Genomic DNA, 8,259 nt, shown 5'->3' with positions numbered 1-8,259 from the left:
ATAAACTCATTTCCCGAACGATTTTTTAAATTATTTTTTCACCACTAAAACGCATAAGACTTGTAGTTTTTAAAAATGTTTTCATTTTTGATGAGACGCTGAATAAAAGAAGTTTAATCGCCGGCAAACGAAAACCCGCGATTTCCCGTAAATCCCGGGCTTGGCCCGTATAGTCAAAAGTATACAAAGAAAGTACCCAGGGAGTAAACTCATTTCCCGAACGATTTTTTATATTATTTTTTTACCACTAAACGCATGAGACTTGTAGTTTTCAAAAATATTTTCATATTTGATGGGACGCTGAATAAAAGAAGTTTAATCGCCGGCAAACGAAAATCCGCGATTTCCCGTAAATCCCGGACTCGGCCCGTATAGTCAAAAGTATAGAAGAAAGAACCCGGGGAGTAAACTCATTTCCCGAACGATTTTTTAAATTATTTTTTCACCACTAAAACGCATGAGACTTGTAGTTTTCAAAAATGTTTTCATTTTTGATGAGACGCTGAATAAAAGCAGTTTAATCGCCGGCAAACGAAAACCCGCGATTTCCCGTAAATCCCGGCTTGGCCCGTATAGTCAAAAGTATACAAAGAAAGTACCCAGGGAGTAAACTCATTTCCCGAACGATTTTTTAAATTAATTTTTCACCACTAAAACGCATGAGACTTGTAGTTTTTAAAAATGTTTTCATTTTTGATGAGACGCTGAATAAAAGAAGTTTAATCGCCGGCAAACGAAAACCTGCGATTTCCCGTAAATCCTGGACTCGGCCCGTATAGTCAAAAGTATACAAAGAAAGTACCCAGGGAGTAAACTCATTTCCCAAACCATTTTTTAAATTATTATTTCACCACTAAAACGCATGAGACTTGTAGTTTTCAAGAATCTTTTCATTTTTGATGAGACGCTGAATAAAAGCAGTTTAATCGCCGGGAAACGAAAACCCGCGATATCCCGTAAATCCCGGGCTTGGCACGTACAGTCAAATGTATACAAAGAAAGTACCCTGTGAGTTAACTCATTTCCAGAACGATTTTTTAAATTATTTTTTCACCACTAAAACGCATAAGACTTGTAGTTTCTAAAAATATTTTCATTTTTGATGAGACGCTGAATAAAAGCAGTTTAATCGCCGGCAAACGAAAACCCGCGATTTCCCTAAATCCTGGACTCGGCCCGTATAGTCAAAAGTATACAAAGAAAGTACCCAGGGAGTAAACTTCTTTCCAGAACGATTTTTCAAATTATTTTTTCACCACTAAAACGCATAAGACTTGTAGTTTTTAAAAATGTTTTCATTTTTGATGAGACACTGAATAAAAGAAGTTTAATCGCCGGCAAACGAAAACCCGCGATTTCCCGTAAATCCTGGACTCGGCCCGTATAGTCAAAAGTATACAAAGAAAGTACCCAGGGAGTAAACTCGTTTCCCAAACCATTTTTTAAATTATTATTTCACCACTAAAACGCATGAGACTTGTAGTTTTCAAGAATCTTTTCATTTTTGATGAGACGCTGAATAAAAGCAGTTTAATCGCCGGGAAACGAAAACCCGCGATATCCCGTAAATCCCGGGCTTGGCACGTATAGTCAAATGTATACAAAGAAAGTACCCTGTGAGTTAACTCATTTCCAGAACGATTTTTTAAATTATTTTTTCACCACTAAAACGCATAAGACTTGTAGTTTCTAAAAATATTTTCATTTTTGATGAGACGCTGAATAAAAGCAGTTTAATCGCCGGCAAACGAAAACCCGCGATTTCCCTAAATCCTGGACTCGGCCCGTATAGTCAAAAGTATACAAAGAAAGTACCCAGGGAGTAAACTCATTTCCAGAACGATTTTTCAAATTATTTTTTCACCACTAAAACGCATAAGACTTGTAGTTTTTAAAAATGTTTTCATTTTTGATGAGACACTGAATAAAAGAAGTTTAATCGCCGGCAAACGAAAACCCGCGATTTCCCGTAAATCCTGGGCTTGGCCCGTATAGTCAAAAGTATACAAAGGAAGTACCCAGGGAGTAAACTCATTTCCCGAACGATTTTTTAAAATATTTTTTTACCACTAAAACGCATGAGACTTGTAGTTTTCAAAAATGTTTTCATTTTTGATGAGACGCTGAATAAAAGCAGTTTAATCGCCGGCAAACGAAAACCTGCGATTTCCCTAAATCCCGGACTCGGCCCGTATAGTCAAAAGTATACAAAAAAGTACCCAGGGAATAAACTCATTTCCCGAACGATTTTTTAAATTATTTTTTCACCACTAAAACGCATAAGACTTGTAGTTTTTAAAAATGTTTTCATTTTTGATGAGACGCTGAATAAAAGAAGTTTAATCGCCGGCAAACGAAAACCCGCGATTTCCCGTAAATCCCGGGCTTGGCCCGTATAGTCAAAAGTATACAAAGAAAGTACCCAGGGAGTAAACTCATTTCCCGAACGATTTTTTATATTATTTTTTTACCACTAAACGCATGAGACTTGTAGTTTTCAAAAATATTTTCATATTTGATGGGACGCTGAATAAAAGAAGTTTAATCGCCGGCAAACGAAAATCCGCGATTTCCCGTAAATCCCGGACTCGGCCCGTATAGTCAAAAGTATAGAAGAAAGAACCCGGGGAGTAAACTCATTTCCCGAACGATTTTTTAAATTATTTTTTCACCACTAAAACGCATGAGACTTGTAGTTTTCAAAAATGTTTTCATTTTTGATGAGACGCTGAATAAAAGCAGTTTAATCGCCGGCAAACGAAAACCCGCGATTTCCCGTAAATCCCGGCTTGGCCCGTATAGTCAAAAGTATACAAAGAAAGTACCCAGGGAGTAAACTCATTTCCCGAACGATTTTTTAAATTAATTTTTCACCACTAAAACGCATGAGACTTGTAGTTTTTAAAAATGTTTTCATTTTTGATGAGACGCTGAATAAAAGAAGTTTAATCGCCGGCAAACGAAAACCTGCGATTTCCCTAAATCCCGGGCTTGGCACGTATAGTCAAATGTATACAAAGAAAGTACCCTGTGAGTTAACTCATTTCCAGAACGATTTTTTAAATTATTTTTTCACCACTAAAACGCATAAGACTTGTAGTTTCTAAAAATATTTTCATTTTTGATGAGACGCTGAATAAAAGCAGTATAATCGCCGGCAAACGAAAACCCGCGATTTCCCTAAATCCTGGACTCGGCCCGTATAGTCAAAAGTATACAAAGAAAGTACCCAGGGAGTAAACTCATTTCCAGAACGATTTTTCAAATTATTTTTTCACCACTAAAACGCATAAGACTTGTAGTTTTTAAAAATGTTTTCATTTTTGATGAGACACTGAATAAAAGAAGTTTAATCGCCGGCAAACGAAAACCCGCGATTTCCCGTAAATCCCGGACTCGGCCCGTATAGTCAAAAGTATACAAGAAAGTACCCAGGGAGTAAACTCATTTCCCGAACGATTTTTTAAATTATTTTTTCACCACTAAAACGCATAAGACTTGTAGTTTTCAAAAAAGTTTTCATTTTTGATGAGACGCTGAATAAAAGAAGTTTAATCGCCGGCAAACGAAAACCCGCGATTTCCCGTAAATCCCGGGCTTGGCCCGTATAGTCAAAAGTATACAAAGAAATTACCCAGGGAGTAAACTCATTTCCAGAACGATTTTTTAAATTATTTTTTCACCACTAAATAGCATAAGACTTGTAGTTTTTAAAAATGTTTTCATTTTTGATGAGACGCTGAATAAAAGAAGTTTAATCGCCGGCAAACGAAAACCCGCGATTTCCCGTAAATCCCGAGCTTGGCCCGTATAGTCAAAAGTATACAAGAAAGTACTCAGGGAGTAAACTCATTTCCCGAACGATTTTTTAAATTACTTTTTCACCACTAAAACGCATAAGACTTGTAGTTTTTAAAAATGTTTTCATTTTTGATGAGACGCTGAATAAAAGAAGTTTAATCGCCGGCAAACGAAAACCCGCGATGTCCCGTAAATCCCGGGCTTGGCCCGTATAGTCAAAAGTATACAAAGAAAGTACCCAGGGAGTAAACTCATTTCCCGAACGATTTTTTATATTATTTTTTTACCACTAAACGCATGAGACTTGTAGTTTTCAAAAATATTTTCATGTTTGATGGGACGCTGAATAAAAGAAGTTTAATCGCCGGCAAACAAAAATCCGCGATTTCCCGTAAATCCCGGACTCGGCCCGTATAGTCAAAAGTATACAAGAAAGTACCCAGGGAGTAAACTCATTTCCCGAACGATTTTTTAAATTATTTTTTCACCACTAAAACGCATAAGACTTGTAGTTTTCAAAAATGTTTTCATTTTTGATGAGACGCTGAATAAAAGAAGTTTAATCGCCGGCAAACGAAAACCCGCGATTTCCCGTAAATCCCGGGCTTGGCCCGTATAGTCAAAAGTATACAAAGAAAGTACCCAGGGAGTAAACTCATTTCCCGAACGATTTTTTATATTATTTTTTTACCACTAAACGCATGAGACTTGTAGTTTTCAAAAATATTTTCATATTTGATGGGACGCTGAATAAAAGAAGTTTAATCGCCGGCAAACGAAAATCCGCGATTTCCCGTAAATCCCGGACTCGGCCCGTATAGTCAAAAGTATACAAGAAAGTACCCAGGGAGTAAACTCATTTCCCGAACGATTTTTTAAATTATTTTTTCACCACTAAAACGCATGAGACTTGTAGTTTACAAAAATGTTTTCATTTTTGATGAGACGCTGAATAAAAGCAGTTTAATCGCCGGCAAACGAAAACCCGCGATTTCCCGTAAATCCCGGGCTTGGCACGTATAGTCAAATGTATACAAAGAAAGTAGCCTGTGAGTTAACTCATTTCCAGAACGATTTTTTAAATTATTTTTTCACCACTAAAACGCATAAGACTTGTAGTTTTTAAAAATGTTTTCATTTTTGATGAGACGCTAAATAAAAGAAGTTTAATCGCCGGCAAACGAAAACCCGCGATTTCCCGTAAATCCCGGCTTGGCCCGTATAGTCAAAAGTATACAAAGAAAGTACCCAGGGAGTAAACTTATTTCCCGAACGATTTTTTAAATTATTTTTTCACCACTAAAACGCATGAGACTTGTAGTTTTCAAAAATGTTTTCATTTTTGATGAGACGCTGAATAAAAGTAGTTTAATCGCCGGCAAACGAAAACCCGCGATTTCCCTAAATCCTGGACTCGGCCCGTATAGTCAAAAGTATACAAAGAAAATACCCAGGGAGTAAACTCATTTCCAGAACGATTTTTTAAATTATTTTTTCACCACTAAAACGCATAAAACTTGTAGTTTTTAAAAATGTTTTCATTTTTGATGAGACGCTGAATAAAAAAAGTTTAATCGCCGGCAAACGAAAACCCGCGATTTCCCGTAAATCCCGGGCTTGGCCCGTATAGTCAAAAGTATACAAAAAAAGTACCCAGGAAGTAAACTCATTTCCCGAACGATTTTTTAAATTATTTTTTCACCACTAAAACGCATAAGACTTGTAGTTTTTAAAAATGTTTTCATTTTTGATGAGACACTGAATAAAAGAAGTTTAATCGCCGGCAAACGAAAACCCGCGATTTCCCGTAAATCCCGGGCTTGGCCCGTATAGTCAAAAGTATACAAAGAAAGTACCCAGGGACTAAACTCATTTCCCGATCGATTTTTTATATTATTTTTTTACCACTAAACGCATGAGACTTGTAGTTTTCAAAAATATTTTCATATTTGATGGGACGCTGAATAAAAGAAGTTTAATCGCCGGCAAACGAAAATCCGCGATTTCCCGTAAATCCCGGACTCGGCCCGTATAGTCAAAAGTATACAAGAAAGTACCCAGGGAGTAAACTCATTTCCCGAACGATTTTTTAAATTATTTTTTCACCACTAAAACGCATGAGACTTGTAGTTTTCAAAAATGTTTTCATTTTTGATGAGACGCTGAATAAAAGCAGTTTAATCGCCGGCAAACGAAAACCCGCGATTTCCCGTAAATCCCGGGCTTGGCACGTATAGTCAAATGTATACAAACAAAGTAGCCTGTGAGTTAACTCATTTCCAGAACGATTTTTTAAATTATTTTTTCACCACTAAAACGCATAAGACTTGTAGTTTTTAAAAATGTTTTCATTTTTGATGAGACGCTAAATAAAAGAAGTTTAATCGCCGGCAAACGAAAACCCGCGATTTCCCGTAAATCCCGGCTTGGCCCGTATAGTCAAAAGTATACAAAGAAAGTACCCAGGGAGTAAACTCATTTCCCGAACGATTTTTTAAATTATTTTTTCACCACTAAAACGCATGAGACTTGTAGTTTTCAAAAATGTTTTCATTTTTGATGAGACGCTGAATAAAAGTAGTTTAATCGCCGGCAAACGAAAACCCGCGATTTCCCTAAATCCTGGACTCGGCCCGTATAGTCAAAAGTATACAAAGAAAATACCCAGGGAGTAAACTCATTTCCAGAACGATTATTTAAATTATTTTTTCACCACTAAAACGCATAAAACTTGTAGTTTTTAAAAATGTTTTCATTTTTGATGAGACGCTGAATAAAAGAAGTTTAATCGCCGGCAAAAGAAAACCCGCGATTTCCCGTAAATCCCGGGTTTGGCCCGTATAGTCAAAAGTATACAAAGAAAGTACCCAGGGAGTAAACTCATTTCCCGAACGATTTTTTATATTATTTTTTTACCACTAAACGCATGAGACTTGTAGTTTTCAAAAATATTTTCATATTTGATGGGACGCTGAATAAAAGAAGTTTAATCGCCGGCAAACGAAAATCCGCGATTTCCCGTAAATCCCGGACTCGGCCCGTATAGTCAAAAGTATACAAAGAAAGTAACCAGGGAGTAAACTCCTTTTCCGAACGATTTTTTAAATTATTTTTTCACCACTAAAACGCATGAGACTTGTAGTTTTCAAAAATGTTTTCATTTTTGATGAGACGCTTAATGATAGAGGTTTAATCGCCGGCAAACGAAATCCCGCGTTTTCCCGTAAATCCGGGGCTTGGCCCGTATAGTCGAATGTATACAAAGAAAGTACCCAGGGAGTAAACTCATTTCCCGAACGATTTTTTAAATTATTTTTTTACCACTAAAACGCATGAGACTTGTAGTTTTCAAAAATGTTTTCATTTTTGATGAGACGCTGAATAAAAGCAGTTTAATCGCCGGCAAACGAAAACCTGCGATTTCCCTAAATCCCGGACTCGGCCCGTATAGTCAAAAGTATACAAAGAAATTACCCAGGGAGTAAACTCATTTCCAGAACGATTTTTTAAATTATTTTTTCACCACTAAATAGCATAAGACTTGTAGTTTTTAAAAATGTTTTCATTTTTGATGAGACGCTGAATAAAAGAAGTTTAATCGCCGGCAAACGAAAACCCGCGATTTCCCGTAAATCCCGGGCTTGGCCCGTATAGTCAAAAGTATACAAAGAAAGTACCCAGGGAGTAAATTCATTTCCCGAACGATTTTTTATATTATTCTTTTACGACTAAACGCATGAGACTTGTAGTTTTCAAAAATATTTTCATATTTGATGGGACGCTGAATAAAAGAAGTTTAATCGCCGGCAAACGAAAATCCGCGATTTTCCGTAAATCCCGGACTCGGCCCGTATAGTCAAAAGTATACAAGAAAGTACTCAGGGAGTAAACTCATTTCCCGAACGATTTTTAAATTACTTTTTCACCACTAAAACGCATAAGACTTGTAGTTTTTAAAAATGTTTTCATTTTTGTTGAGACGCTGAATAAAAGAAGTTTAATCGCCGGCAAACGAAAACCCGCGATGTCCCGTAAATCCCGGGCTTGGCCCGTATAGTCAAAAGTATACAAAGAAAGTACCCAGGGAGTAAACTCATTTCCCGAACGATTTTTTATATTATTTTTTTTACCACTAAACTCATGAGACTTGTAGTTTTCAAAAATATTTTCATATTTGATGATACGCTGAATAAAAGAAGTTTAATCGCCGGCAAACGAAAATCCGCGATTTCCCGTGAATCCCAGGCTTGGCCCGTATAGTCAAAAGTATACAAAGAAAGTACCCAGGGAGAAAACTCATTTCCCGAACGATTTTTTAAATTACTTTTTCACCACTAAGACGCATGAGACTTGTAGTTTTCAAGAATCTTTTCATTTTTGATGAGACGCTGAATAAAAGCAGTTTAATCGCCGGCAAACGAAAACCCGCGATTTCCCGTAAATCCCGGGCTTGGCACG

This window comes from Hydractinia symbiolongicarpus, chromosome 13, assembly GCF_029227915.1.
Source record: "Hydractinia symbiolongicarpus strain clone_291-10 chromosome 13, HSymV2.1, whole genome shotgun sequence".
Taxonomy (NCBI): Eukaryota; Metazoa; Cnidaria; class Hydrozoa; order Anthoathecata; family Hydractiniidae; genus Hydractinia; species Hydractinia symbiolongicarpus.
The sequence above is the reverse complement of the archived record's forward strand: the minus strand, read 5'-3'. Positions refer to the sequence as shown.